Raw genomic sequence first — 27877 nt, 5'->3', positions numbered from 1 at the left:
CACCATTTCAAAGGACCCCATGGGCACTTCTCGAATAATCTCACATGTCTGTGATCCACCTTCTATCCCTATCCGCCTTCTCCCTCCAGCCAGGCGAGGATGAACTATTTTTGTCTCCATGCTTTGATGGGGTTTCGCGCCGTAGCACAGGCATCTTACTAGTGTTTCAAAAGAAACTTGATAGAAGCCAACCGGTGATGGACATCCTAAATTTAGCACCACTTCATAACCTTCTCCAAACCAACATGCCAAGGATCTTCCCAAACTGAAGGACAAGCAGTAGCTCATGCCGGGTTGCCAAACTAAATTTTGCGGGACTTAACTGTTCTCTCAAACTCATCGATAATGATGTCAGGAAAAGATCTTTTGAGATTTAGATACCCTTGGCTTGCGAGCATCATTCATTCGATTCAAAGAGATCATAAATTCAATGCAAGCATCTTCGAGGTTGCTGCAATGAAGCTGCTCAGCTAGAGCTAATATTGTAGCCACAGTCTCAACATCAAGACTCCTATATAGCATGCCTTCACATATCACTTTCATCCTTTCCATCACATACTTATTGGCAGCCACAATTAAGTGCTTAACCATTTCTCTTTTGTCATCATCATCAATATCAACCATGGAAGGCAATGAATCCATGTAGATGAAGTGAAGAAATGCCTTGAAAACAGTAGGTTGCATGTCATCGATAGTTATGTCTGGTGACTTTGTCCCCTGTAGCTATATGTAACGCCCTCGATGCGGCTATATCTCCCACGTGTCGAAGCACGACTTAGAGGCATAACCGCATTGAAAGCAATGTCGCAAGTGAGGTAATCTTCACACAACCCATGTAATACATAAGGGAAAAGGTACATAGTTGGCTTACAATCGTCACTTCACACAATTACATGAATAAAGCATTACATCATCCAGATACAATCAAGGTCCGACTACGGAACCAAAATAAAAGAAGAACCCCAAATGCGACAAAGGTCCCCGATCGACCCCAACTGGGCTCCACTACTAATCAACTAGAACGAAACAACATAAAGGACAAGATCTTCATCGAGCTCCTCCTGAGCTTGGTTGCGTCATCTGCACGGACTCATCGGCACCTGCAAGCTGGTTTTGGAAGTATCTGTGAGCCACGGGGACTCAGCAATCTCGCACCCTCGCGAGCAAGACTATTTAAGCTTATGGGTAAGGTAAAAGTATGAGGTGGATCTCCAGCAAGCGACTAGCATATATGGTGGCTAACATACGCAAATGAGAGCGAGAAGAGAAGGCAAAGCACGGTCGAGAAACTATGATCAAGAAGTGATCCTATAGCAACCTACGTCAAGCATAACTCCAACAACCGTGTTCACTTCCCGGCCTCCGCCGGAAAGAGACCATCACGGTTACACACGCGGTTGATGTATTTTAATTACGGTCAACTTCAGGTTTTCTACAACCAGACGTTAACAAATTCCCATCTGCCCATAACCGCGGGCACGGCTTTCGAAAGTTCAAATCCCTGCAGGGGTGTCCCAACTTAGCCCATCACAAGCTCTCACGGTCAACGAAGGAATAGACCTCCACCCGAGACATTCCGATCAGACTCGGTATCCCGGTACAACAAGACATTTCGACAGGGTAAAACTAAACCAGCAACACCGCCCGAATGTGCCGACAAATCCCGATAGGAGCTGCACATATCTCTTTCTCAGGGCACACTCAGATGAGCAGTCCATACAACTAAAACCAGCCCTCGAGTTTCCCCGAGGTGGTGCTGCAAGGGGCTCTAGTTTGGACCAACACTCAGAGGAGCACTGGCCCGGGGGGGGGGGTAAAATAACGATGACCCTTGAACCGGCCAACTCAAGGGAAAGAAAAGGCTAGGTGGCGAATGGTAAAACCAATGTTGGGCCGGGAACATAACACCGATATGACGGAAACTAGGGCGGCAAGAGTGGAACAAAACACCAGGCATAAGGCCGAGCCTTCCACCCTTTACCAAGTATATAGATGCATTAATTAAATAAGATATATTGTGATATCCCAACAAGTAAACATGTTCCAACAAGGAACGATCTCCATGTTCCAATCAAGGAACAAACTTCAATCTTCACCTGCAACTAACAACGCTATAAGAGGGGCTGAACAAAGCGGTAACATAGCCAAACAACGGTTTGCTAGGACAAGGTGGGTTAGAGGCTTGGTTCAACAATATGGGAGGCATGATAAGCAAGTGGTAGGTATCACAGCATAGGCATAGCAAAAGAGCGAGCAACTATCAAAGCAAAGATAGAAGTGATTTCGAGGGTATGATCATCTTGCCTGAAATCCCGCAAGGAAGAAGAACGAGTCCATGAAGAAGAAAAACGGACATAGAAGAATGGATCCTCACAAACGCGACGTTACCGGAACCAACCCGAAGAAGCAAACACCGGAAGAGAAGCACACACAACATAGTAAACAACCAACACATGAACATGGTATGATATGCGGGATGCGGTATGCGATGCATATGCATGATTGGGCAAGGAATGCATGAACCCGGCCTCAACTTGGAAAACCAAGTGTGCCACTGGAAAGATGAGATGAAATCGCTTGAAAATGATATAAAGATCACCGGAATTGGAGTTACGATTTGGAAATGGCAAGCGATTCAAATATGACACCGGTCTGCGATTTACAGCAAGTAGTCATCTAAATGCAATGAGATGAATATGCTACAGCACTCAAACATGGCATCAAAATACATGGCAGGGAAGCATTCAAGATGCTTAACAAAAGTCTAGCACTGAGATACGGCCAATTCATCCATTAGGAGGTTCAAACAAGCATGGCAAAAACGCAAATGGTAAAACAGATCTCAGACTTGGTGAAATTAACACTTGTCTGGAATTTCAGATCAGATAGCCCTCTTCGGAGCAACAAAACTATATGCTACAGGACCTGAACATGGCAAAGTAAAACATGGCATGGAGCTACTCAAAGAGCTTAACAAAACTCCCTTAGTGACCTTGAGCCAAAAGGGATCACAAAATACATTTGCAAGCATGTGAACATAGCAAAAACATAATCAGTTTTCAGACTTAGTGAAAACTGGGACATGCTGAAACATAACTCAAGTAGGCATGTTTACGAACTCGATGCACTCACTACGGTGCAAGTCATGGCAAGACAAGCATACATCCATTAAGAAGGCACAAAATTCAAGCTAGACATGGCAAGAACAATGGCATAGCATGCACGGATCAACTACAACAACATCGGTAAAATCGCAAACAAGTTGACGATCTGCCCAGATTCACAAAGTAGCAAAAGTAGAGCTCGATTGACTCAAGCTAGGGTACTCCATATATACAAATAAAGACATGGATGGATAGAGCACTACAATATTAACAAAACTCCTTTACTTATCATCCTCAAAAGAGGCACGGATCACTAGGAAACAACATGGACATATGGCGTCATGAACTAAACAATCCCAGGACTTAGTGAAAATACTAAGTCCCTGAAAACAGAATTACCAAGTGCACCACTTTGCAAGCTTGCACTAGTCACCACACACATCACAAAAATACATGGTTTGCACCTCTGGAAAGATGGCAATTCCCTTAACAAAACATATGTAGAACTCATGGGCATATCATGCACACAACAATCATGGCAAAAATGACAAATGTCTAAGATGAAGTAGCAGATCTGACAATTAACTCAAGTAGCCTCCTTCTAACAGCATTTCGGGCATCAAGATGAACTCAAATGAAAATGATGCAATGGAATGAAATGATGTACTCTCTGAGGCGAACATTTTGATATGCTATATACCCAAAACGGAGTTACGGATGCGGAGATACAACAGGTCAAAGTATGCAAGATAATTAGGGTTAGAGGAGAAAGTCAACCGCGAGGTGGATCTGGATCTGGATCCAGATCGGGCGCGGAATCCGAGGACGGCCGGAGAACACTGTAGCTCGCCGGAGACGGTGGATCCGGCCGACGTGCTCGCCGGAGGAGGAGCTCGGGACCGCGGGGAGGCTCGCCGGAGACCGGTGCGGGCGCGGGGCGGTGCTCCGCGGCGAGGGGTGGCGGCCGGCGAGATGGGGCGGCGTGGAGGGCGCCGGACGTCGAGGCAGAGGCGGCGCCGGCGACCGGGCGGCGATGGCAGCACGGCAAGGCACTGTGGGCGCGGGCGGCGGCGCGAGGTCGGGGATGAGGCGGCGCGGCGCGGGAGCCTCTGGCCCGGGCGCGGCGCGGGCGGGCCGGCCACGGGCTCGGCGGGCTTCGGCAGCGAAGTGGGGCTCGGCGCCCACGTGGCGCTTCCCGATTGGCAGCGGCGGGTCGGGCGGACATGTCCGGCGCGGAGATTTTTGTCCGGCTGCGCGAGGTGGACGAAGGTTAGGGTTTGGACTGCGCGAAAAATCGGAGGGGATCACATATTTATAGGTAGAGAGAGCTAGGAGAGTCCAAATGAGGTGTGGTTTTCGGCCACGCGATCGTGATCGAACGACCGAGATGATGGAGGAGGTTTAGGTGGGTTTTGGGCCAAAATGGAGGGGTGTTGGGCTGCAACACACACGAGGCCTTTTCGGTCCCTCGGTTAACCGTTGGAGCATCAAACGAAGTCCAAATGGCACGAAACTTGACAAGCGGTCTACCGGTAGTAAACCAAGGCCGCATGACAAGTCTAAGTCCAATCCGGAAATGTTTAAACCCCACACATGAAAGAAAGGTAGAAATGACCACCGGAGGAGAACGAAGCGCCGAATTGCAAAACGGACAACGCGGAAAATGCTCGGATGCATGAGACGAACATGTATGCAAATGAAATGCGCATGATGACATGATATGCAATGCATGACACGCAAGCAATGACATGGCAACAACAGCGAATAACTGGACGACACCTGGCACATCGGTCTCGAGGCGTTACAACACTCCACCACTACGAGAGGATCTCGTCCCGAGATCTAGAATGGCACCGGAGAGACAACGGAAGAGAAAGAGAAGAGGTAAAACTAGTTGCTTCTTTGACGAATGACTGAAACCAAAGAACCTTGAGAAGTTGAATAAGTTCGAGACAGAATACAATGAAGGTGAACAAGGTCATAAACACCCCTTTAGAAAAGAGGAACAAAGAACATTGCGAAAAGCCTTGAGTTTGAAGGGCAAGATAAAAATTGAAACCACTCCGGTTATAAAAAGATAGAAAAGTATTAAGAATGATATAATTTGGACAGCACTCCGGTTGAGAAGGGATGCAAAATTCGATAAGATGAGAGAGCTCGAAAGAAAACACGACACTCCGGTTGAATGGATAAGCAAAGAAAAGAACACTATCATGACAAAACAAAAAGATGGGTAGAAGAGAGCAGCATCACAATGCCTCCGGAACAAAAGAATAGAAGATAGATACTTGCCATAGGAGAATTGAGAAGAAAATGCCAACTTCTGCCACAAAAGAGCTCGAAGAGGCATCTTCAGGGGAAGGGTCGAACAGAATTGTTGGAAAACCAACAATGAGAAGAATAAGCTTGATATGGTCTTATGGAATACATCTCAAATTATAAGGTGACAACCTGCCACTCATGGGAAAAGAATTGGATTGATAAGAACAAGGAGACGAGAAGCTATTCGCCGAAAGGACAAATGAAGAACTTGGGTCATCTATAAGCACCAAAGTTAAAAACAATCCTTAGGGAAGGCTATAGGTGAAATATAACCCAGGATAACTTCAATGACGAGATTGATGGATTTAAAATATCTCATTCTTGACAACATGTGAATCATGAAAACATGAACTCAAATTATCAAGAATGACATAATACCACCTCAAACGATACGGTTGAAAGAATTGCACTTTAAAATGCAAGATAAAGAATGCTTGAGTTCCTCTGAAAAGAATCTTGATGAACACTTCGAGAAGGAATATAATCCTTGATGAACCATCATGTAGAACCTTCATGAAGAACTCCGTTAAACAAAAGAATGATCAAACGGAAAGAAAGGGTAGTTGAAAACACAAGGTGGAGCCTTGTAAAGATTTAGATAGATCTCCGTGATGAACTAATTGAAAAAGGTTGGAACTTCGAGAAAAGAGAAGATGAACAATTGAGATCAAGAATTTAATCATTGTGAACAACTCAGATTAACATACGGATGAAACAAGAATAAGAATTACATTATGCATAACCTTCACCAATTTAATTGATGACAAGCAATGGATTTGACATACTACTTATTCTCCTAGAGATCATTAAGATAGATATAGCGCCAACTTGGGAAAATATTGAACGAACCACCGATAAGATTGGAGAATGATAACTGAAAGCTGAGAATGAATAAACCTGAACTGATCGACTCCAGATAACAAACTGAGAACACTCTTGAATTGCTCCGGAAGGATCAAAAGATTTGTCACAATTGAAAACAATTTTGAGAGGATAGACTCGAACTAGAATTACGAATCTCCGAGAGAACAGATAGATATGGAGGAAAAATCTTCTTCGGTCTTGAAATGCAGAGAATGATGATGAGAAACACTACCAAGAATTGTTGAGGCACTCCGGAATAATCAAACGAAGAGGTTGAGCCAACAATGAAAAGAATTTGAAAGATCTTGGAGAAAAACATTTGACTGATGATAATTCATTCTTACGTCAAACTTTAGAAGATTTGAGAATAACTCAGGGAGAATAAGAAGAGTCAGGTAAGATCCTGGGAAAAGACCTGTGGGTTAGGGCCCACTCAAAGAAACACCGTAGAATGATTTAAAGGAGAGATTGCACCGGTTGAATTAAATGGCTTGAATGAGATAACATCCTTGAAAGATCTTGAATGAATGCAGAGTGGAAAACACAAATCTTCGAGATATCTTGAGCACTCCGGAACAAATGAATAGCGAGAGGTGAATGATTAAGAGGTGCACCGTTATGAGAAGGCATTTGAAACGAAGAAAAAGATATGACCAACACCGAAAGCTTGAATTGGTTCCACCGAAGAAGAAAACAAGTGATGAGAGACGAACTTGAAGCTTCGTTAGCATCTTCCTGAGAATCACCGGATAAGAATATTGACGGAAAAAGGAATGGAGAAGCTTCCCATCAATAAACGGATACTTGAATAAGAAATCTGAGTCCTCGAAGAAGAAGGGTGGGTGGGTGGGGAAAACAAAGACAACTTGGAACGGATGAAACAAACACCGTTGAGAAGACTTGAGTTGATCTTGCGAATGTTGAAATGATCGGATCCAATTGAAAAGAAACAACACCGGTTGAAAAGTATTGTCATGACAATGTCGATTATCAAGAAGGATTAGTATTCACATCGGAGTATGAGAACACCACTTAGGAAAGGTATGGAATCAACATTTGACTTCGAAGCAACTTGAATACCAAAAGTCAAAACAAAACAAAGGATTGGCTTGCAGAATAAGCCAGAACAAACATATGATAGAGATTTCGTCCGAAGTTTTCGTGGTGGGGCCTACACGGGCTCGATCATACAGCACGATCATGTACAAGGCAGTGCACATGACATACGAAGCGTCCCCGAGTCGGCATAGCCAAGGACTCTTTAAGACACAACGAGACCACTGTAAAACCGACCGTGAATAGGTGGACCACTAGACGTCGAACCCCAATTTCATATCATACATCCGTCAAAAAGATGTCCTAAGAGCTACTTGAATTCCCACCTATGAAACTCCTGAAATTTTCCGGTTATGCAATCAGGTGTTGGGGATACAGGGGAAGCATAATATCTCACCCAAACTAGCAAATCGTACATCCAGCTGTATCCATCCTTCAACACATAACCAAGAAACCTTCGGAAATCATCTACCTCAACCTTCGAAAAGCATCCGTTATACAAGTTATGGCAATACTCCCGAACTCCCGCCCCAGTACTGGGTGGCGTCGAGGTTATCTCACCAACGAACTACATAAAAGAGATTTTCGATGTCGGCGTACTAAACTCAGGTATTCCAGAACTGCAATGATAAAATTATGACGACAACACCTCAGATCTCAACTCCCCGAGACACTTCCACAAAACCCCTGACAGGAGGCACCAAGACAATGTTCTCTTCACAAAACCCTCGGAACGATTCCAAGATACCCGCGTGATCCTAAAAAAAATTAGTGAAATTTGAGAAGAGAAGAGTCAAAACTCTACGTCAGGATGCCTTACCAGAGCGATGAGGAGACTGGGAAGTAAAAAAGAATTCCTAAACTCTCCGATATATAATTCCTAAATGACTCAAAACATTTTTCTAGGCACAACTCGGCTGCTAAAACGATCAAGCAATGGGGGCTCCTAAGGTCGGGGAAGGCTCTGATTACCAACTTTTAACGCCCTCGATGCAGCTATATCTCCCACGCGTCGAAGCACGACTTAGAGGCATAACCGCATTGAAAGCAATGTCGCAAGTGAGGTAATCTTCACACAACCCATGTAATACATAAGGGAAAAGGTACATAGTTGGCTTACAATCGCCACTTCACACAATTACATGAATAAAGCATTACATCATCCAGATACAATCAAGGTCCGACTACGGAACCAAAATAAAAGAAGAACCCCAAATGCGACAAAGGTCCCCGATCGACCCCAACTGGGCTCCACTACTAATCAACTAGAACGAAACAACATAAAGGACAAGATCTTCATCGAGCTCCTCCTGAGCTTGGTTGCGTCATCTGCACGGACTCATCGGCACCTGCAAGCTGGTTTTGGAAGTATCTGTGAGCCACGGGGACTCAGCAATCTCGCACCCTCGCGAGCAAGACTATTTAAGCTTATGGGCAAGGTAAAAGTATGAGGTGGATCTACAGCAAGCGACTAGCATATATGGTGGCTACATACGCAAATGAGAGCGAGAAGAGAAGGCAAAGCACGGTCGAGAAACTATGATCAAGAAGTGATCCTATAGCAACCTACGTCAAGCATAACTCCAACAACCGTGTTCCCTTCCCGGCCTCCGCCGGAAAGAGACCATCACGGTTACACATGCGGTTGATGTATTTTAATTACGGTCAATTTCAGGTTTTCTACAACCGGACGTTAACAAATTCCCATCTGCCCATAACCGCGGGCACGGTTTTCAAAAGCTCAAATCCCTGCAGGGGTGTCCCAACTTAGCCCATCACAAGCTCTCAAGGTCAACGAAGGAATAGACCTCCACCCAAGACGTTCCGATCAGACTCGGCATCCCGGTACAACAAGACATTTCGACAGGGTAAAACTAAACCAGCAACACCGCCCGAATGTGCCGACAAATCCCGATAGGAGCTGCACATATCTCTTTCTCAGGGCACACTCAGATGAGCATTCCGTACAACTAAAACCAGCCCTCGAGTTTCCCCGAGGTGGCGCTGCAAGGGGCTCTAGTTTGGACCAACACTCAGAGGAGCACTGGCCCGGGGGGGTAAAATAACGATGACCCTTGAACCGACCGGCTCAAGGGAAAGAAAAGGCTAGGTGGCAAATGGTAAAACCAATGTTGGGCATTGCTGGAAGAGCTTTACTTATGGCGAACTGTCAAGGGGTTTCCTGTAACGCCCTCGATGCGGCTATGTCTCCCACGTGTCGAGGCACGACTTAGAGACATAGGCGCATTGAAAGCAATGTCGCAAGTCGGCAATCATAACACAACCCATGTACATATATAATATAAAGGGGAAAAATAGCATAGTTGGCTTACACTCGCCACGTCACATCAAAGTACATAAATAACATCCATCATACAATCACTCATGGCCCGACTACGGTGCCAAAATTAGAAAAGACACCCAACAAGCGACTAGGTCCTGGATCTAACCCCGAATAGGCATCCCTACTGATCATCAGGAAAAGACACATAGTAACGCTGAGAGTCCTCGTCGTACTCCCACTTCAGCTCGAGCGCGCCATCCGGAGAGGTATCATCGGTCCCTGCATCTGGTGTAATAGTAATCTGTGAGCCACAAAGGACTCAGCAATCTCGCACCCTCGCGATCAAGACTATTTAAGCTTAATAGGTAGGAAAGGGGTAATGTAAGTGGAGCTGCAGCAAGCGACTAGCATATATGGTGGCTAACTTATTCGCAAAGGAGAGCGAGAAGAGGAGGCAAAGCATGAGCGAAAACTATATAGAGCAGCCTACGCAAACATAACTCCAACGCCGTGTCCACTTCCCGGACTCCGCCGAGAAGAGGCCATCACGGCAACACACTCAGTTGATTCATTTTAATTATTTAAGGTTCAAGTTATCTACAACCGGACATTAACAAATTCCCATCTGCCCATAACCGCGGGCACGGCTTTCGAAAGATCAATCCCTGCAGGGGGGTCCCAACTTCGCCCATAACAAGCTCTCACGGTCAACGAAGGAATAGACCTCCACCCAGGACCCACCGATCAGACTCGGTATCCCGGTACAACAAGATGATTCGACAGGTCAAAACTAGTCCAGCAATACCGCCCGAATGTGCCGACAAATCCCGATAGGAGCTGCACATATCTCTTTCTCAGGGCACACTCAGATGAACACTACGTACAACTAAAACCAACCCTCGAGTTGCCCCGAGGTGGCGCTGCAAGTGGCTCGGTTCGGACCAACACTCAGAGGAGCACTGGCCCGTGGGGGGCTAAAATAAAGATGACCCTCGGGCTCCGGAAACCCAAGGGAAAAAGAGGCTAGGTGGCAAATGGTAAAACCAATGTTGGGCATTGCTGGAAAAGCTTTAATCAAGGCGAACTATCAAGGGGTTCCCATTATAGCCCAACCGCGTAAGGGACGCAACAATCCGGGAACATAACACCGATATGACGGAAACTAGGGCGGCAAGAGTGGAACAAAACACTAGGCGAGAGGCCGAGCCTTCCACCCTTTACCAAGTATATAGATGAGTAAAGATAACATAGCAATATAATGATATCCCAACAAGTAAATAAATGTTCCAACAAGGAACGGCTCCAATCTTCACCTGCAACTAACAACGCTATAAGAAGGGCTGAGCAAAGCGGTAACATAGCCAATCAATGGTTTGCTAGGACAAAGGTGGGTTAGAGGCTCAATCATGGCAATTGGGAGGCTGACAAGCAAGTGGTAGGCATCGTAGCATTGGCAAAGCAAAAGAGCGAGCAAACTAGCATAGCAAAGATAGTAGTGATTTCAAGGGTGTGATCATCTTGCATGCACAGTTGTCAGAGTTGACTGGATCCTCAAAAGCAAACTCAATGGGCTCCTTGTTAGCGAACTCGTCTCCCGGCTCTACCCAACAACACAAACAAGCAACAAGGATACAATCAACCACGTGCAAGGGCAACTAATAAGATGCGAAGATGATATTCTATGCGGGATGCGATGCGGGATGCAAAAATGCAAGACGTGACAGGAAATGCATGAACCTGACCTCAACTTGGAAAACCAAGTGTGCCACTGGATAGAGGGGAAGAAATCCCCTGAAAACGATATAAAGATCATGGCAATCGGAGCTACGGTTTGGAAATGGCAAGCGTTTTATTAAACGAACCGATCTGCGATTTACAGCAAGTAGGCTCCTAAATGCGACGAAATGAACATGCTACAGCCACTAAACATGAAAACAAATTGCAGGGCAGTGATTTACTCAAGAAGCTTAACAAATCACCAGGACTGAGGCATAGGCAAATTCATCCATTAAGGGCTTCAAACAAGCATGGCAAAACTGAATAAGCAAAACAGATTTCAGACTTAGCGAAATTAACGCTAGTCTGAAATTTCAGACCACGATGCTCTCTTCGGAGCAGCAAAACAACATGAAGCAAAACCTGAACATGGCAACTAAGAGAATGGCATGGAGCTACTCAACAAGATTAACGAAACACCAAAAATGACCTGGGGCCAAAAGGGTTCATAAAATACTCCACCGAGCACACGAACATCGATGAAACACAATCAGTTTTCAGACTTAGTGAAAACTGGGACATGCTGAAATAATAACTCACGGAGGCATGTAAACAAGCTCGATGCTCTCACTACGGTGCAAGTCATGGCAAGGCAAGCATATATCCATTAAGAAGGCACAAAATGCTAGCTAGACATGGCAAGAACAATGGCATAGCATGCATGGATCACTAGCAATACCTCCGGCAAAATCGCAAAAGAGTTCACGATCTGCCCAAAACAACAACTATGCAAAAGTTGAGCTCGATTGAGTCAACCTAGGGTGCTCCAACATAACAAGTAAAGACATGGATGGATTAAGCACAACAAGCATAACAAATCACTCTTACTGATCATCCTCAAAAGAGGCACGGATCACTAGGAAACAAGCTGGACATATAGCATCGCAAACTAAAACATCCCAGACTTAGTGATTTTCACTAAGTCCCTGAAATCAGTAAACTCAGGTACCCTACTTTGCAATCTTGCACAAGACAACACACACATCCTAAAAATGCATGGGAGGCACCTTTGGAAAGAAGACAACATGCTTAACAATTCATCCCAAAGGGGCACAGGCATATCATGCACACAATAATCATGGCAAAAATGACAAAAGTCAATGTAGGGCTAACGGATCTGCAATTTAACTCATGATGCCTCCTTCCAACAGCATTTTGGGTACCAAGATGACCTCAAATGCAAATGATGCAATGGAATGAAATGATGTACTCGTCGAGACAAAGATTTTGATATATAATATGCCCAAATCGGAGTTACGGTTACGGAGATACGGGTCCCCGAACAGAGGCATATGGATCAAGAATTTCAGGACTTAGAAAAAAATCGAGGTTAGGGTTTACTGTAGCTGCGACCGGATCTGGATCCGGCGAGGCTCGGGGCACTGTAGCAGCTCGGCCTCCGGCGATGGCGGCCGGCTCCGGCGACCGGTCGGCGGCGAGGGGAGGCTGGAGGGTGGTGGCGCGCGGCGAGGAGGTGCGCCGGGGCGGCGCGGGCCGGCGTGAGGAGACGCGGCGAGCCCCGGGCGAGGCGGCGGCGAGCTCCGGCGTGGAGGACAGAGTGGGGCGGCGCGGGGCCGGCGAGGTGGTGGCTCGCCGGAGAGGCGCACGGCGGCGGGGCGGTGGCCGGACGCGGGGGAGAAGAGGCGGCGGGCGGCGGCGCGCGTCTGGCCCGGGAGCGCGGTGCGGGGGCCGGGCGTGGGCCTGCGCGGGCCGGCGGCGGCGGCGGGCGGCGCCGACACGTGGCGGGCGGCGATTGGTGGCGGGGTCGCGCCGGACGTTGTCCGGCCGGGCGGACACGTCCGGCCGGCGCGAGGGAGGATTTTTAGGGTTTGGATAGGGGAGAGATCCGGATTTCGGGGGGGTCTATTTATAGACCTAGAGGGAGCTAGGAGAGTCCAAATGAGGTGCGGTTTTCGCCCACACGATCGTGATCGAACGACCGAGACGATGGAGCAGAGTTTGGTGGGTTTTGGGCCAAAATGGAGGGGTGTTGGGCTGCACACACACGAGGCATTTTCGGTCCCTCGGTTAACCGTTGGAGTATCAAACGAAGTCCAAATGACCCGAAACTTGACAGGCGGTCTACCGGTAGTAAACCAAGGCCGCATGGCAAGTCTCGGCCCAATCCGGAAATGTTTAATCCCCACACACGAAAGAAAGTTAGAAATGGCCACCGGAGGAGAACGAAGCGCCGAAATGCAAAACGGACAACGGGGAAAATGCTCAAATGCATGAGATGAACATGTATGCAAATGCAATGCACGTGATGACATGATATGAGATGCACGAAAACATAAACCACACACGGAGACAAAGACCCGAACCCGAGAATTAAATATAACTTAATGCCGGAAATGGCAAGAGTTGGAGTACAATTCGGGAAGGTTACATATGGGGCGTTACAACACTCCACCAATACGAAAAGATCTCATCCCGAGATCTAGGACTGAAAGAACTCCGGGTACTCAGAACGGAGGTGATCCTCGCGTTCCCAGGTAGCTTCACGGTCGGAATGGTGTGACCACTTGACTTTGAGAAATTTGATTGACTTGTTGCGAGTTTTGCGTTCAGTCTCTTCCAGGATTGCAACTGGGTCCTCACGGTAGGAGAGATCTTCTTGGAGCTCAATGCCCTCGAAGTTGACGGTGCGCTCAGGCGTCTTGAAGCACTTTCGGAGTTGCGAGACATGGAACACATCATGAACATTGGCAAAATTTGCAGGAAGCTCGAATTGATAGGCGAGGTCGCCTCTCTTGCTGACGATCTTGAAAGGCCCGACGTATCTGGGGGCAAGCTTCCCTTTGATACCGAAGCAACAAGTCCCTTTCATAGGAGAGACGCGGAGGTAGACATGATCTCCGATCTCGAAAGCCAAATCACGGTGCTTACTATCATAGTAGCTCTTCTGGCAGGATTGGGCTGCTTTGAGGTTATCACGAATGACCTTGCACATTTCTTCTGCCTTTGTGATCAGGTCATTACCCAGCAGCTGACGTTCACCGGTTTCAGACCAGTTGAGAGGTGTACAGCACTTCCTACCATACAGAATTTCAAATGGGGCCTTGCCGGAACTTGCTTGGAAACTGTTGTTGTACGAGAATTCAGCATAAGGAAGGCAATCCTCCCACTTCATGCCGAAGGAGATAACACAAGCCCCGAGCATATCTTCAAGAATCTGGTTGACACGCTCGACTTGACCGCTTGTTTGAGGATGGAAAGCAGTGCTGAAGCGAATGTTGGTGCCCATGGCCTTCTGAAAAGAATCCCAAAACTTGGAGGTAAAGATGCTGCCACGATCTGAAGATATCACTTGAGGAATACCGTGCAGAGAGAAAATTCGAGAGGTGTAGATCTCCGCCAATTGAGCTGCAGTGATTGACTCTTTGATGGGCAGGAAATGAGCCACTTTGGTGAGCTTGTCGATGACAACGAATATAGCATCATTGCCACGCTTGGACTTAGGAAACCCAGTCACGAAGTCCATTTCAATGTGGTCAAACTTCCATTCTGGAATGGCAAGAGGTTGGAGGAGACCTGCTGGCCTTTGGTGTTCTGCCTTCACTCTTCTGCAGACATCACATTCATTCACGAATTGAGCGATCTCGCGCTTCATTCGAGTCCACCAATAGGTTTGCTTCAGATCTTCATACATCTTCGTGCTCCCAGGGTGGATGGAGAGGAGAGAGTTATGAGCCTCATTCATGATCACTTTACGAAGTTCACCTTTGGGCACAACAATTCGATCCTCGAAGAAGAGAGTGTCCTTGTCATCAAGTCGGTAGCACTTGTACTTGGACTGACTCTTTGCAATACCAATCTTCACCTTTTTCACCATAGCATCAAGAAGCTGGGCTTGGCGAATCTGGTCTTCCAAGGTAGGAGAAACTTGAAGGTTGGCGAGGAAACCTTGAGGAACAACTTGCAGATTAAGTTTGCGGAAAGCTTCACAAAGCTCGGGTTGATAAGGCTTGAGAATCAGACTGTTGCAATATGCTTTTCTGCTCAAAGCGTCAGCAATCACATTAGCCTTGCCTGGAGTATACTCAATACTCGGATTGTACTCTTGAATCATTTCGACCCATCGAGTCTGCCTGAGGTTGAGATTAGGCTGAGTGAAGATGTACTTGAGACTCTTGTGATCAGTCAAAATGTCCACTTTCCTTCCCAAGAGAAGATGTCTCCAAGTCAACAATGCGTGCACAACTGCCGCCAACTCGAGATCATGAGTGGGGTAGTTCTTCTCATTAGGCTTCAACTGGCGAGAGGTATAAGCAACAACTTTCTTCTCTTGCATCAGTACAGCACCTAGACCTTGGAGAGAGGCATCACAAAAGACCTCGTACGGCTTGGTTTCATCGGGCGGAGTTAGTACTGGAGCAGTGATCAATTTCTCTTTCAAAGCTTTGAAAGCAATATCACACTCCGGAGACCAAACGTACTTGACGTGCTTCTGAAGAAGATTTGAGAGAGGCTTCGCGATCTTGGAAAAGTTTTCAACGAATCTTCGGCAATAACTTGCAAGACCGAGGAAGCTACGGAGTTGCTTCACATTCTGAGGAGGTTCCCAATTAACGATTGCAGACACCTTCTCAGGATCCACGGAAATGCCCTTGGCAGAGATGATATGGCCAAGATAAAGCACCTCATCGAGCCAAAATTCACACTTGGAGAACTTGGCGTAGAACTGATGTTCCCTTAGCTTGTCAAGAACCAAACGCAAGTGCTTGGCATGATCTTCCTTGTTCTTCGAGAAAACCAGAATGTCGTCGAGATAGACCAAAACGAAGTCATTGGTGTAGGGGTTGATGATGAAGTTCATCATGCGAGAGAACATCGGAGGAGCGTTGGCGAGGCCAAAAGACATGACAGTGTATTCATATGACCCATAGCTTGTTCTGAACGCCGTCTTGGGAATATCTTGCTCACGAATGCGAATTTGGTGATAACCCATACGGAGGTCAAGCTTGGAGAATACTTGGGCACCCTTGAGTTGTTCGAACAGCTCATTGATGTTGGGAAGTGGGTATTTGTTCTTGATGGTCTTCTTGTTCAATGGACGGTAATCAACACAAAGTCGGTCCGTTCCATCCTTCTTCTTCACAAAAAGAACACCACAACCCCACGGGGAAGTACTAGGCCGAATGAGACCCATTCTTTCTTGAACATCGAGTTGTTTCTTCAACTCCTTCAACTCTTCGGGGCCGAGCTTGTAGGGACGTTTGCACACAGGTTCCGTACCGGGCTCAAGTTCAATAACAAATTCAACCGGCCGGTTTGGAGGCATGCCTGGGAGTTCTTCTGGGAAGACATCTTGATACTCACAAACAACCAGAATCTGCGAAACAGCATCCAATTCACCCTTCTCATTGAGAGAGAACAACCGGATGGTATTATCCCGAGCAGCAAAAACAATGACATCTTCAGATGAATGAGTCAGTTGAATCTGTCTGGCTGCACAATCGAGGTGAGCCTTGTGTTTAGAGAACCAGTCCATCCCAAGAATGAGGTCGATATCAGAATTACCAAGAACCACCGGAGAAGAGAGAAACTTGTAATCGCCCAATGTGATAGAAATATCCGGGACACAATTGTTAGAAGTCATTTGCTTGCCCGGAGACACAATCTTCAACGGAACAGGAATCCTTTCGGTCACAATATCATGCTTGGCCACAAATGGAGTTGAAATAAAAGAAAGCGATGCACCAGTATCAAAAAGTACTTTAGCGGGAACATCGTTAACAGGAAGGTTACCCATAATCACATCTGGCGAGTCCTCTGCCTGAGCTGCATTCAGCAAGTTGACCTTGGCGTGCTTGGGATTATGCTTGACCACAGCTGTACTTGCCGATCTGATAGGAGGAGGAGGAGGAAGACGCCTCTGGTTGAAACACTTATTGGCATAGTGACCCTTCTGTTGGCACTTGTTGCACGTGACCTCTGAGAGCGGACGGTGGTACGAAGCACTCGATCTTGAAGCTTGAGACGAAGTCTTGTTCTGAAAGCCTGGGTTGGGTGGGTGGGATGAACCACTGCCACCTTTGCTCTTCTGCTGATACGGCTGACGGAACGGAGGAGGAGGAAGCCAATACTTCTGCTGCTTGGCCACTTGAGTAGAGGAAGAAGACGTAGTGTCTCTGACTCGCTTCCTGGAAGCATCACACCTTAGCTAAGCAGCCTCTTGCTTCAATGCCATGTTGTAGAACTCATCGTATCTCAGCGGCTCGAAGAGGACAAGAGCGAGCTGAATTTCTTCACGAAGACCACCCCTGAACTGATAGATCATGCTCTTCTCATCAGGAACATCCTGCTTGGCAAAACGGGCGAGCTTCTGGAACAACTTGTTGTAGTCATAGACAGACAAAGAGCCTTGCTTCAGATTGCGGAATTCTTCACGTTTGCTTTCAGTCACACTTTGAGGGATGTGATGAGCTCGGAAATCACGACGGAAATCATCCCAAGTGATCAAACGTCCGCCTCTGGAATCCTGGTACTGCTGAAACCACTCTGCGGCCTGATCCTTGAGCTGGAAAGACGCGAATTTGACGAAATCTTCAGGTCTGACGTTGCTGCATTCAAAATGCTTGCCCAGATCGACTAACCAATCATCAGCATCGGTAGCCTCAACGCAGTTGCTGAACGTCTTTGGACCATTTGCGAGGAACTGATTCAGAGTTGCAAAATGGTTCTGGTTGTTGCCTTGATTCGCTTGACTGCTTTGATTCCGCTCTTGGATGATTTGCATGATCAGCTGAGTATTTGCATTAGTAGCAGCCATCACAGCTTGCCATGCTTCCGGAGGAGGCGGAGGTGGCGGCGGATCTTGATTCTGGTTCTGACTGGTGCTCTTAGCGGGAGCCATCCTGAAGAGGTTGACCACCGTTAGCACACAAATAGAGAAATAATGAAGGTCAATCCAACGGAATGAAAATTGCAACATAAAGTCTTCACATCCGAACAAAATGAACGAATGCACTTCTCTTGAAGTGGTCACATATTCCTAAATTGCGAAGCCACGATGAATCAGGTAGAAGAGGTACATCAACGAGGGATGGAATCAACATATGACGTCGACGCAGAACGAATACCACAACTCGAAATAAAACCAAGGGTTGGCTTGCGAAATAAGCCGGAACAAACACATGATAGAAATTTCGTCCGAAGTTTTCGTGGTAGGACCTACACGGGCTCGACCGTACAGCACCATCATGTACAAGGCAGTGCACATGACATACGAAGCGTCCCCGAGTCAGCATAGCCAAGGACTCTTTAAGACACAACGAGGCCACTGTAAAATCGACCGTGAATAGGCGAACCACTAGACGTCGAACCCCAATTTCATATCACACATCTGTTGGAAAGATATCCTAAGGCTACTTGAATTCCCACCTATGAAACTCCCGAAACTTTCCGGTTATGCAATCAGGTGTTGGGGATACAGGGGAAGCATAATATCTCACCCAAGCTAGCAAATCCTACATCCAGCTGCATCCATCCTTCAACACATAACCAAGAAACCTTCGGAAACCATCTATCTCAACCTTCGAAAAGCATCCATTATACAAGTTATGGCGATACTCCCGAACTCCCGCCCCAGTACTGGGTGGCGTCGAGGTTATCTCACCAACGAACTGCATAAAGGAGATTTTCGATGTCGCGCACATATCTCAAGTATGCCAGAATTGCAACGATAGAATTATGATGACAACACCTCAGAGCTCAACTCCCCGGGACACTTCCACTAAACCCCTGACAGGAGGCACCAAGACAGTATTCTCATCATAAGCCATCGGAACAAAACCAAGATACTCGCGTGATCCTAAAAAATTTTTAGTGAAATTTGAGAAGAGAAGAGTCAAACTCTACGTCAGGATGCCTTACCAGAGCGATGAGGAGACTGGGAAGTAAAAAGAATTCCTAAGCTCTCCGATATATAATTCCTAAGGACTCAAAACATTTTTCTAGACACAACTCGGCTGCTAAAAACGATCAAGCAATGGGGCTCCTAAGGTCGGGGAAGGCTCTGATTACCAACTTGTAACGCCCTCGATGCGGCTATGTCTCCCACGTGTCGAGGCACGACTTAGAGACATAGGCGCATTGAAAGCAATGTCGCAAGTCGGGATCATAACACAACCCATGTACATATATAATATAAAGGGGAAAATAGCATAGTTGGCTTACACTCGCCACGTCACATCAAAGTACATAAATAACATCCATCATACAATCACTCATGGCCCTGACTACGGCGCCAAAATAGAAAAGAACCCCCAACAAGCGACTAGGCCCTGAATCTAACCCCGAATAGGCATCCCTACTGATCATCAGGAAAAGACACATAGTAACGCTGAGAGTCCTCGTCGTAGTCCCACTTCAGCTCGAGCGCGCCATCCGGAGAGGTATCATCGGTCCCTGCATCTGGTGTAATAGTAACCTGTGAGCCACAAAGGACTCAGCAATCTCGCACCCTCGCGATCAAGACTATTTAAGCTTAATAGGTAGGAAAGGGGTAATGTAAGTGGAGCTGCAGCAAGCGACTAGCATATATGGTGGCTAACTTATTCGCAAAGGAGAGCGAGAAGAGGAGGCAAAGCACGAGCGGAAAACTATATAGAGCAGCCTACGCAAACATAACTCCAATGCCGTGTCCACTTCCCGGACTCCGCCGAGAAGAGGCCATCACGGCAACACACTCAGTTGATTCATTTTAATTATTTAAGGTTCAAGTTATCTACAACTGCGGGCACGGCTTTCGAAAGATCAATCCCTGCAGGGGGGTCCCAACTTAGCCCATAACAAGCTCTCACGGTCAACGAAGGAATAGACCTCCACCCAGGACCCACCGATCAGACTCGGTATCCCGGTACAACAAGATGATTCGACAGGTCCAAACTAGTCCAGCAACACCGCCCGAATGTGCCGACAAATCCCGATAGGAGCTGCACATATCTCTTTCTCAGGGCACACTCAGATGAACACTACGTACAACTAAAACCAACCCTCGAGTTGCCCCGAGGTGGCACTGCAAGTGGCTCGGTTCGGACCAACACTCAGAGGAGCACTGGCCCGTGGGGGGCTAAAATAAAGATGACCCTCGGGCTCCGGAAACCCAAGGGAAAAAGAGGCTAGCTGGCAAATGGTAAAACCAATGTTGGGCATTGCTGGAAAAGCTTTAATCAAGGCGAACTATCAAGGGGTTCCCATATAGCCCAACCGCGTAAGGGACGCAACAATCCGGGAACATAACACCGATATGACGGAAACTAGGGCGGCAAGAGTGGAACAAAACACTAGGCGAGAGGCCGAGCCTTCCACCCTTTACCAAGTATATAGATGAGTAAAGATAACATAGCAATATAATGATATCCCAACAAGTAAATAAGTGTTCCAACAAGGAACGGCTCCAATCTTCACCTGCAACTAACAACGCTATAAGAAGGGCTGAGCAAAGCGGTAACATAGCCAATCAATGGTTTGCTAGGACAAAGGTGGGTTAGAGGCTCGATCATGGCAATTGGGAGGCTGACAAGCAAGTGGTAGGCATCGTAGCATTGGCAAAGCAAAAGAGCGAGCAAACTAGCATAGCAAAGATAGTAGTGATTTCAAGGGTGTGATCATCTTGCCTGCAGAGTTGTCAGAGTTGACTGGATCCTCAAAAGCAAACTCAACGGGCTCCTCATTAGCGAACTCGTCTCCCGGCTCTACCCAACAACACAAACAAGCAACAAGGATACAATCAACCACGTGCAAGGGCAACCAATAAGATGCGAAGATGATATGCTATGCGGGATGCGATGCGGGATGCAAAAATGCAAGACGTGACAGGAAATGCATGAACCTTGCCTCAACTTGGAAAACCAAGTGTGCCACTGGATAGAGGGGAAGAAATCCTCTGAAAATGATATAAAGATCATGGCAATCGGAGCTACGGTTTGGAAATGGCAAGCGTTTTATTAAACGAACTGATCTGCAATTTACAGCAAGTAGGCTCCTAAATGCAACAAAACGAACATGCTACAGCCACTAAACATGAAAACAAATTGCATGGCAGTGATGTACTCAAGAAGCTTAACAAATCACCAGGACTGAGGCATAGGCAAATTCATCCATTAAGGGCTTCAAACAAGCATGGCAAAACTGAATAAGCAAAACAGATTTCAGACTTAGCGAAATTAACGCTAGTCTGAAATTTCAGACCACGGTGCTCTCTTCGGAGCAGCAAAACAACATGAAGCAAAACCTGAACATGGCAAGTAAGAGCATGTCATGGAGCTACTCAACAATCTTAACAAAACACCCAAAATGACCTGGGGCCAAAAGGGTTCACAAAATACTCCACCAAGCACACGAACATCGATGAAACACAATCAGTTTTCAGACTTAGTGAAAACTGGGACATGCTGAAATAATAACTCACGGAGGCATGTAAACGAGCTCGATGCTCTCACTACGGTGCAAGTCATGGCAAGGAAAGAATATATCCAGTAAGAAGGCACAAAATTCTAGCTAGACATGGCAAGAACAAAGGCATAGCATGCATGGATCACTAGCAATAACTCCGGCAAAATCGCAAAAGAGTTCACGATCTGCCCAAAACAACAACTATGCAAAAGATGAGCTCGATTGAGTCAACCTAGGTTGCTCCAACATAACAAGTAAAGACATGGATGGATAAAGCACAACAAGCATAACAAATCACTCTTACTGATCATCCTCAAAAGAGGCACGGATCACTAGGAAACAAGCTGGACATATAGCATCGCAAACTAAAACATCCCAGACTTAGTGATTTTCACTAAGTCCCTGAAATCAGTAAACTCAGGTACCCTACTTTGCAAGCTTGCACAAGACAACACACACATCCTAAAAATGCATGGGAGGCACCTCTGGAAAGAAGACAACATGCTTAACAATTCATCCCAAAGGGGCACAGGCATATCATGCACACAATAATCATGGCAAAAATGACAAACGTCAATGTAGGGCTAACGGATCTGCAATTTAACTCATGATGCCTCCTTCCAACAGCATTTTGGGCACCAAGATGACCTCAAATGCAAATGATGTAATGGAATGAAATGATGTACACGTCGAGACGAAGATTTTGATATATAATATGCCCAAATCGAAGTTACGGTTACGGAGATACGGGACCCCGAACAGAGGCATATGGATCAAGAATTTCAGGACTTAGAAAAAAATTGAGGTTAGGGTTTACTGTAGCTGCGACCGGATCTGGATCGGGCGAGGCTCGGGGCACTGTAGCAGCTCAGCCTCCGGCGATGGCGGCCGGCTCCGGCGACCGGTCGGCGGCGAGGGGAGGCCGGAGGGCGGTGGCGCGCGGCGAGGAGGTGCGCCGGGGCGGCCGGGCCGGCGTGAGGAACGCGGCGAGCCCCGGGCGAGGCGGCGGCGAGCTCCGGCGTGGAGGACGGGAGGGGGCGGTGCGGGGCCGGCGAGGCGGCGGCTCGCCGGAGAGGCGCACGCGCGGGGGCGGTGGCCGGACGCGGGGGAGAAGAGGCGGCGGGCGGCGGCGCGCGTACTCGCCGGAGCGCGCGTGCGGGGCGGGCGCGGGCCTACGCGGGCCGGCGGCGGCGGCGGGCGGCGCCGACATGGCGGGCGGCAATTGGTGGCGGGTCGCGCCGGACGTTGTCCGGCCGGAGCGGACACGTCCGGCCGGCGCGAGGGAGGATTTTTAGGGTTTGGACGGGGGAGAGATCCGGATTTTGGGGGGGGGTCTATTTATAGACCTAGAGGGAGCTAGGAGAGTCCAAATGAGGTGCGGTTTTCGCCCACACGATCGTGATCGAACGACCAAGACGATGGAGCAGAGTTTGGTGGGTTTTGGGCCAAAATGGAGGGGTGTTGGGCTGCACACACACGAGGCCTTTTCGGTCCCTTGGTTAACCGTTGGAGTATCAAACGAAGTCCAAATGACCCGAAACTTGACAGGCGGTCTACCGGTAGTAAACCAAGGCCGCATGGCAAGTCTCGGCCCAATCCGGAAAGGTTTAATCCCCACACACGAAAGAAAGTTAGAAATGGCCACCGGAGGAGAACGAAGCGCCGGAATGCAAAACGGACAACGGGGAAAATGCTCGAATGCATGAGATGAACATGTATGTAAATGCGATGCACGTGATGACATGATATGAGATGCACGAAAACATAAACCACACACGGAGACAAAGACCCGAACCCGAGAATTAAATATAACTTAATGCCGGAAACGGCAAGAGTTGGAGTACAATTCGGGAAGGTTACATATGGGGCGTTACATTTCCATTATAGCCCAACCGCATAAGGGACGCAAAATCCAGGAACATAACACCGATATGACGGAAACTAGGGCGGCAAGAGTGGAACAAAACACCAGGCATAAGGCCGAGCCTTCCACCCTTTACCAAGTATATAGATGCATTAATTAAATAAGATATATTGTGATATCCCAACAAGTAAACATGTTCCAACAAGGAACGATCTCCATGTTCCAATCAAGAAACAAACTTCAATCTTCCCGCAAGGAAGAAGAACGAGTCCATGAAGAAGACAAACGAACATAGACGAACGGATCCTCACAAACGCGACGTTACCGGAACCAACCCGAAGAAGCAAACACCGGAAAAGAAGCACACACAACATAGTAAACAACCAACACATGAACATGGTATGATATGCGGGATGCGGTATGCGATGCATATGCATGATTGGACAAGGAATGCATGAACCCGGCCTCAACTTGGAAAACCAAGTGTGCCACTGAAAAGATGAGATGAAATCGCTTGAAAATGATATAAAGATCACCGGAATCGGAGTTACGGTTTGGAAATGGCAAGCGATTCAAATATGACACCGGTCTGCGATTTACAGCAAGTAGTCATCTAAATGATATGAGATGAATATGCTACAGCACTCAAACATGGCATCCAAATACATGGCAGGGAAGCATTCAAGATGCTTAACAAAAGTCTAGCACTGAGATACGGCCAATTCATCCATAGGGAGGTTCAAACAAGCATGGCAAAAACGCAAATGGTAAAACAGATCTCAAACTTAGTGAAATTAACACTTGTCTGGAATTTCAGATCAGATAGCCCTCTTCGGAGCAACAAAACTATATGCTACAGGACCTGAACATGGCAAAGTAAAACATGGCATGGAGCTACTCAAAGAGCTTAACAAAAGTCCCTTAGTGACCTTGAGCCAAAAGGGATCACAAAATACATTTGCAAGCATGTGAACATAGCAAAAACATAATCAGTTTTCAGACTTAGTGAAAACTGGGACATGCTGAAACATAACTCAAGTAGGCATGTTTACGAGCTCGATGCACTCACTACGGTGCAAGTCATGGCAAGACAAGCATACATCCATTAAGAAGGCACAAAATTCAAGCTAGACATGGCAAGAACAATGGCATAGCATGCACGGATCAACTACAACAACATCGGCAAAATCGCAAACAAGTTGACGATCTGCCCAGATTCACAAAGTAGCAAAAGTAGAGCTCGATTGACTCAAGCTAGGGTACTCCATATATACAAACAAAGACATGGATGGATAGAGCACTACAATATTAACAAAACTCCTTTACTTATCATCCTCAAAAGAGGCACGGATCACTAGGAAACAACATGGACATATGGCGTCATGAACTAAACAATCCCAGGACTTAGTGAAAATACTAAGTCCCTGAAAAGAGAATTACCAAGTGCACCACTTTGCAAGCTTGCACTAGTCACCACACACATCAGAAAAATACATGGTTTGCACCTTTGGAAAGATGGCAATTCCCTTAACAAAACATATGTAGAACTCATGGGCATATCATGCACACAACAATCATGGCAAAAATGACAAATGTCTAAGATGAAGTAGCAGATCTGACAATTAACTCAAGTAGCCTCCTTCTAACAGCATTTCAGGCATCAAGATGAACTCAAATGAAAATGATGCAATGGAATGAAATGATGTACTCTCTGAGACGAACATTTTGATATGCTATATGCCCAAAACGGAGTTACGGATGCGGAGATACAACAGGTCAAAGTATGCAAGATAATTAGGGTTAGAGGAGAAAGTCAGCCGCGAGGTGGATCTGGATCTGGATCCAGGTCGGGCACGGAATCCGAGGACGGCCGGAGAACACTGTAGCTCGCCGGAGACGGTGGATCCGGCCGACATGCTCGCCGGAGGAGGAGCTCGGGACCGCGGGGAGGTCGCCGGAGACCGGTGCGGGCGCGGGGCGGCGCTCCGCGGCGAGGGGCGGCGGCCGGTGAGATGGGGCGGCGTGGAGGGCGCCGGACGTCGAGGCAGAGGCGGCGCCGGCGACCGGACAGCGATGGCGGCACGGCGAGGCACTACGGGCGCGGGCGGCGGCGCGAGGTAGGGGATGAGGCGGCGCGGCGCGGGAGCCTCTCGCCCGGGCACGGCGCGGGCGGGCCGGCCACGGGCCCGGCGGGCTTCGGCGGCGAAGTGGGGCTCGGCGCCCACGTGGCGCTTCCCGATTGGCGGAGGCGGGTCGGGCGGACATGTCCGGCGCGGAGATTTTTGTCCAGCGGCGCGAGGTGGACGAAGGTTAGGGTTTGGACTGCGCGAAAAATCGGAGGGGATCACATATTTATAGGTAGAGAGAGCTAGGAGAGTCCAAATGAGGTGCGGTTTTCGGCCACGCGATCCTGATCGAACGACCGAGATGATGGAGGAGGTTTAGGTGGGTTTTGGGCCAAAATGGAGGGGTGTTGGGCTGCAACACACACGAGGCCTTTTCGGTCCCTCGGTTAACCGTTGGAGCATCAAACGAAGTCCAAATGGCACGAAACTTGACAGGCGGTCTACCGGTAGTAAACCAAGGCCGCATGACAAGTCTCGGTCCAATCCGGAAATGTTTAAACCCCACACATGAAAGAAAGGTAGAAATGACCACCGGAGGAGAACGAAGCGCCGGATTGCAAAACGGACAACGCGGAAAATGCTCGGATGCATGAGACAAACATGTATGCAAATGAAATGCGCATGATGACATGATATGCAATGCATGACACGCAAGCAATGACATGGCAACAACAGCGAATAACTGGACGACACCTGGCACATCGGTCTCGGGGCGTTACACTATAGGCTCGTAGAACTTGGCGTCGAAAACCGCCGACCGCATCTCAAGCAAAATCTTATGAGCAAGAAATACATCCCCTTGAACCTTGAAAGTCACATCTGCTCCTTTCTTCCCCTGTAGCAATGTTGCAATATTATCCGAAAGTTTAGAGGGCGGCGTAGGGATCTATAGTGCTTCCTTGATAACACGGTATTCATGAACTTTGGAAAGCCTCAAGATGGGCTTTTAGGGTCGAACACTTTTGTCACTCAGCATACCGCCTTAATCGCCTGCCCACTAACTGCATCTGGAGGCCACAGCATGTAGTACGCCCTTACCATGGCGTTCTTGGTTGGGAGCTTGAGGAAGACAGAGCCGTAACCTTGGCTCCCCGAAACCGTCGGGGTAGTAGAGGATGCACCATTCGTAGCCGCCGATAGAGAATGGTGGAGAAGAGCGCAATGCGCCTCTACCAAGGCCCTTGAGCAGGTTGTTGCCGGCAATCTCGAACACGGCCGTGGCCTCCCTCGTCTCTTGTGTGCGCCTCAATAGCACCCTCACTATTGAACCCTGCGATGCTACCATCATGGAAGTTGGGAGGAGGAGGGGATCGGGGTGAGTTGTAGCTCTCGATGAAGGCCCTTGGCGATGCTATTGGTGGTGGTGGTGAGGGAGGGGGAGTGCCGGCGGCATGACAGAAGAAAGTGACCAGGCGGAATGGGGAAGGTTAGGGTTTTGACATTGCAAAGGGGAAGTTTTGTGATGTTTTGTAGTGTTTATATAAGAATATAAGATAAGAATTAGTACTAACTCTTATTCTTAGGTTTTTATGATTTTATTGGATGGCACAAGAAACAAGTGGTTCCCTGTTCGCACACAGCCACATCACTGTGTACCTCCGGTGTTGAGCGTGGTACGCAGGACACGTTGCCAGGGGAGCCTCTATTTCACTTTGAGCATATGTTAGAGCCTCCACCATCTCAAGCAGTGTCGTCCATTTTCATCTACCACGTTAGCACTCTTTCCATCCTACCATGCCACCATCCCAAATATGTAGTGTACCTCAAGATCGAGGATTGGGCAGTGTACCTGGTCCACGATTTAACATGAGTCTTCTAGATTGAGAACTCCAGAGAATTCTAATATACATGCCTGAGAATTCTACTATGATCAGATTGTAAAGTACTCCCTCCATTCCCAAATATAAGATGTTCAACTGATTCAAAAGGAAACTTCTAAAAGACAGAAGGTTCTCACGACAGTGGCATGCAGACAAAAAGCTTACCACCTAATTATCACATCAATTATAGCCCAAGAAGCAAAGAGAAGAACCAATACCATGGGTTGCACAATCTGAAAAAGAGGAATAGCATCCTAGGC

At 47.6% G+C, this 27877-nt stretch overlaps 1 pseudogene; it reads right to left on the bottom strand.

Moving 5' to 3' along the window:
- Window positions 1–302: 302 nt before the first annotated feature.
- LOC123129816 (BTB/POZ and MATH domain-containing protein 2-like) lies at window positions 303–27082 on the bottom strand (annotated as a pseudogene).
- Between the last annotated feature and the right edge of the window lie 795 nt (window positions 27083–27877).

The sequence above is a fragment of the Triticum aestivum genome, chromosome 6A, assembly GCF_018294505.1.
Source record: "Triticum aestivum cultivar Chinese Spring chromosome 6A, IWGSC CS RefSeq v2.1, whole genome shotgun sequence".
In the NCBI taxonomy this organism is placed as follows: domain Eukaryota; kingdom Viridiplantae; phylum Streptophyta; class Magnoliopsida; order Poales; family Poaceae; genus Triticum; species Triticum aestivum.
This window is presented reverse-complemented; position numbering and strand designations above follow the sequence as displayed.